Consider the following 5,000-nt stretch of genomic DNA (forward strand, 5'->3'; position numbering starts at 1 on the left):
TACCTGGGACGCTTCCAGGAGCCCGGGGAAGATTTTCTGGAAGAGTCCTTGGGACTTAGTGCAATTTTTAGAAAATCTCGATTTTGTGAAAAATGTCACATTTCCCCTACTACCACCACAGGGGGGGCGTCAATATGTTGTAAAGCACCCAAGGGCAGTGACCTAAATGCGGGTAAAGTTTGCGGTGCACGGGGGGAAAGTTGAATTTTTTGGATGAAAATGCGTATTTTCATACTTTGAAAATTTCAGGCGTGTGTCGGACTTCCAGGCGGGGGCAGCCGCCAGAGGCGTACCGGGGACGCTTCCAGGAGCCTGGGGAAGATTTTCTGAAAGTGTCCTTGGGACTTAGAAATATTTTGAGAAAATCTCGATTTTGTGAAAAAATGTCACATTTCCCCTACTTCCACCACAGGGGGGCGTCAATATGTTGTAAAGCACCCCAGGGCAGTGACCTAAATGCGGGTGAAGTTTGCGGTGCACGGGGGGAAAGTTGAATTTTTGGATGAAAATGCGTATTTTCATACTTTGAAAATTTCAGGCGTGTGTCGGACTTCCAGGCGGGGGCAGCCGCCAGAGGCGTACCGGGGACGCTTCCAGGAGCCTGGGGAAGATTTCATGAAAGTGTCCTTGGGACTTAGAAATATTTTGAGAAAATCTCGATTTTGTGAAAAATGTCACATTTCCCCTACTTCCACCACAGGGGGGCGTCAATATGTTGTGAGGTACCCCAGGACAGTGACCTAACTGTGGGTAAAGTTTGCGGGGCACGGGCGGAAAGTCGAATTTTGGATGAAAATGCATTATTTTCATACTTTGAAAATTCCAGGCGTGTGTCAGACTTCCAGGCGGGGGCAGCCGCTGGAGGCGTACCGAGGACGCTTCCAGGAGCCTGGGGAAGATTTTCTGAAAGTGTCCTTGGGACTTAGAAATATTTTGAGAAAATCTCGATTTTGTGAAAAAATGTCACATTTCCCCTACTTCCACCCCAGGGGGGCGTCAATATGTTGTGAGGTACCCCAGGACAGTGACCTAACTGTGGGTAAAGTTTGCGGGGCACGGGCGGAAAGTCGAATTTTGGATGAAAATGCATTATTTTCATACTTTGAAAATTTCAGGCGTGTGTCAGACTTCCAGGCGGGGGCAGCCGCCGGAGGCGTACCGAGGACGCTTCCAGGAGCCTGGGGAAGATTTTCTGAAAGTGTCCTTGGGACTTAGAAAAATTTTGAGAAATTTCCGATTTTGTGAAAAATGTCACATTTCCCCTACTTCCACCCCAGGGGGGCGTCAATATGTTGTAAAGCACCCCAGGGCAGTGACCTAAATGAGGGTGAATTTTGCGGTGCACGGGCGGAAAGTCGAATTTTTGGATGAAAATGCGTATTTTCATACTTTGAAAATTTCAGGCGTGTGTCAGACTTCCAGGCGGGGGCAGCCGCCGGAGGCGTACCGGGGACGCTTCCAGGAGCCTGGGGAAGATTTTCTGAAAGTGTCCTTGGGACTTAGAAATATTTTGAGAAAATCTCGATTTTGTGAAAAAATGTCACATTTCCCCTACTTCCACCCCAGGGGGGCGTCAATATGTTGTAAGGCACCCCAAGGCAGTGACCTAAGTGGGGGTGAAGTTTGCGGTGCACGGGGGGAAAGTTGAATTTTTGGATGAAAATGCGTATTTTCATACTTTGAAAATTTCAGGCGTGTGTCGGACTTCCAGGCGGGGGCAGCCGCCAGAGGTGTACCGGGGACGCTTCCAGGAGCCTGGGGGAGATTTTCTGGAAGAGTCCTTGACACTTAGAAAAATTTTGAGAAAATCTCGATTTTGTGAAAAATGTCACATTTCCCCTACTTCCACCCCAGGGGGGCGTCAATATGTTGTAAGGCACCCCAAGGCAGTGACCTAAGTGGGGGTGAAGTTTGCGGTGCACGGGGGGAAAGTTGAATTTTTGGATGAAAATGCGTATTTTCATACTTTGAAAATTTCAGGCGTGTGTCGGACTTCCAGGCGGGGGCAGCCGCCAGAGGTGTACCGGGGACGCTTCCAGGAGCCTGGGGGAGATTTTCTGGAAGAGTCCTTGACACTTAGAAAAATTTTGAGAAAATCTCGATTTTGTGAAAAATGTCACATTTCCCCTACTTCCACCCCAGGGGGGCGTCAATATGTTGTAAGGCACCCCAAGGCAGTGACCTAAGTGGGGGTGAAGTTTGCGGTGCACGGGGGGAAAGTTGAATTTTTGGATGAAAATGCGTATTTTCATACTTTGAAAATTTCAGGCGTGTGTCGGACTTCCAGGCGGGGGCAGCCGCCAGAGGTGTACCGGGGACGCTTCCAGGAGCCTGGGGGAGATTTTCTGGAAGAGTCCTTGACACTTAGAAAAATTTTGAGAAAATCTCGATTTTGTGAAAAATGTCACATTTCCCCTACTTCCACCCCAGGGGGGCGTCAATATGTTGTAAGGCACCCCAAGGCAGTGACCTAAGTGGGGGTGAAGTTTGCGGTGCACGGGGGGAAAGTTGAATTTTTGGATGAAAATGCGTATTTTCATACTTTGAAAATTTCAGGCGTGTGTCGGACTTCCAGGCGGGGGCAGCCGCCAGAGGTGTACCGGGGACGCTTCCAGGAGCCTGGGGGAGATTTTCTGGAAGAGTCCTTGACACTTAGAAAAATTTTGAGAAATTTCCGATTTTGTGTAAAAATCACCCATTTCCCCTACTTCCACCCTAAAGGGGCGTCAATATGTCGTAAGGCGCCCCTAGACAGTGACCTAAGTGGGGGTGAAGTTTGGGTCTGCTGGGTGGAAAACTGAAAAAAAGCGATTTTGTGACTTTGAGAACAAACAGAGAGCTCAAAACTTTGAAAAACGTCAGACCGCTGTCAGACTTCCAGGCGGGGGAAAGCTCTGAGGTTGTACCGAGGACACTTCCATGGCCCCCGGATTGATTTTCAAGAAAGAGTCCTTGGGACTTTGAAATTTTCCGGCGAGCTGTTTTTGGCTTCCGGGAGCCGTAGAACTTTGGGAAATCGATTCCGCTCACCGGTTCAGGGTGTTTCGAGCTAGTCCAGGTCCCAGCTACGCCGCCTGGCCTCCAAATTTCGCAAATTCGAAAAAAAAAAAAATAGAACCGGAATGAGGAAATTTCTGGCCGCCGGATCCGCCGCACGGCTCCAGGAGGTCGGACACTTTTTGACTTTGTTCCCTTAAAGTGGGGGTCGGTGTCTCACCATGCAAATACCCAGTTTTGCACACCAGCTGCAGGATATAGGAGAGAGAGGTACCTCTCGGCCCCGACCAAAATCCGTTGTTTTCGTGGTTCCTCGACTCGGGTAGGCGGTTTGGCGAGTACCCCCCTTTTGCATGGAAGTTCGCACTCGCGCCGAGACCAGGCTTCCGCGGCTCCAGGGGGACTTTTGCCGGTTGTCCGTCCCGAGTCCGAGACGCGTTTCCTGGGTCGCCCGAGCCCGAACGGACCCTCCCCACGTGGGTTCCTGTCCTCTGAGGGCGACGGTCGTCAGAAGGGGGGCAGATCCAGAGTCCTCGTCCGCAGGAGGGCTCTGGGAGGGCGGATCGCTCCTTCTGACTTTGTCCCCTCGGAGCGGGCTCGGCGTTTCTCTGTGTCGGATGTCTCCCGCTTCCGCGCCAACGGGGAGACCTATGAGAGAATCGCACCGCGACCCGGCTTCCGTCTCGAGGGCGCCCGGAGCGCGCCGGACACTCGCTTCCAGGACTCCAGGGGCACGTTTCTTCCCCGTCTCCCCCGAGGGGAAGAACGGAGGCAGGGGTTCCACCCGAGCCCCTGCCCTTTCTTCCGATCGATCTGGCTCAGCGCTCCCGGGTGGGGAGGTGGTGCCGCTCGCTCGGCCCGGGCTTTGGAGCCCGCGTCGGTTTACGGCGGGCGGTCTCCTTCCTCTGTTACCCCCCCCCGGGTTTCAGGCACTCGTCCTTGGGCGCGCACGCCGGCGGTCGCCCTCCCGTCTACGGACGGAGGCGGCCGAGCTGTGGGGAGTTTGACCCGAACCGTGGTACGGCAGCGGTCCGACGACCCGCACGGGCGAACGGAGGGGCGCCCACCCACCTCGGCGTGGGGGCCCGCCGTCCGAATCGCTCCCCGCGCGGGGCAGCACAACGATCTTCTCCGAGGGCGGCCCTTTGACTTTCAGATGCGCAGCTCGTCCGCGGAGGCCCGCGCCGCACCCCAGCGTCCGAAGGGCGGCCTCCGCGGTGGGCATCGGCGAGAGCGGCGGCGGTGGGTGGCGCTTCCACGCCACCGCCGAGCTCCGCGTTTTCCAGTCTTTTCCCGAGCCCCTACGATAGTGGGGGGATGACAGACGTGCGGGGAGGCGGGCGAGTGGGTTCTCACCGTGCGGTGTGCCCCGCGGCCGAACGCCGTCGCCTTCCCCTCGTCCGCCGTCCTCCGAGGCGGCTCGGCAGGGAGCGCGAGAGCGAGAGGGAGAGCGAGAGAGAGAGACCAAGCGGACGCCCCGGAGCGAGAAGGGAGGATGGAGAAGGAAAGACGAATCGAAGGGGGGCACGAGTTTGGCGAAGGGAGTACCCGGCGTATTGCCGCACCGGACTTCGTCTGTTCTCAACAGTCGAGACACGGCTTCGGGGGGAGACGCCGCTCGGTCGGTCACCTTTGAGGTTACGGGCAAGAGCCCGGGACAAGGGACTACGCCGGAGGGCGACGCCGACACGGCCAGGCCGACCATGCCCCGCGCTTGACCTCCGGGTCGCTGGGGCTTGTGCCGGAGCCGCGGCGGACCCCGACGGCCAGCCCCCCTCTCCCACTCCTCGCGCCCGTCCGCCGGTGGGTCGAGGACCCCCCGCGGTGGAGGCAGGTCTAAGCCAGACGGCGGCGCCGCACAGGCCCCCCCACGCCCTGGCCCCTCTCCCCAGCAGCGACTCAGTGCGTCGCCCCGGGAGCGGTGGGTCACGAGGCAGGGCGGCCGTGGCGTCCTCCGGAGGCCAGTCACCTCGACCTTCCCGCGCAAGGGGTGGTCTTTCGCG

The sequence above is a fragment of the Ranitomeya variabilis genome, unplaced genomic scaffold (genome assembly GCF_051348905.1).
Source record: "Ranitomeya variabilis isolate aRanVar5 unplaced genomic scaffold, aRanVar5.hap1 Scaffold_312, whole genome shotgun sequence".
Classification (NCBI taxonomy): Eukaryota; Metazoa; Chordata; class Amphibia; order Anura; family Dendrobatidae; genus Ranitomeya; species Ranitomeya variabilis.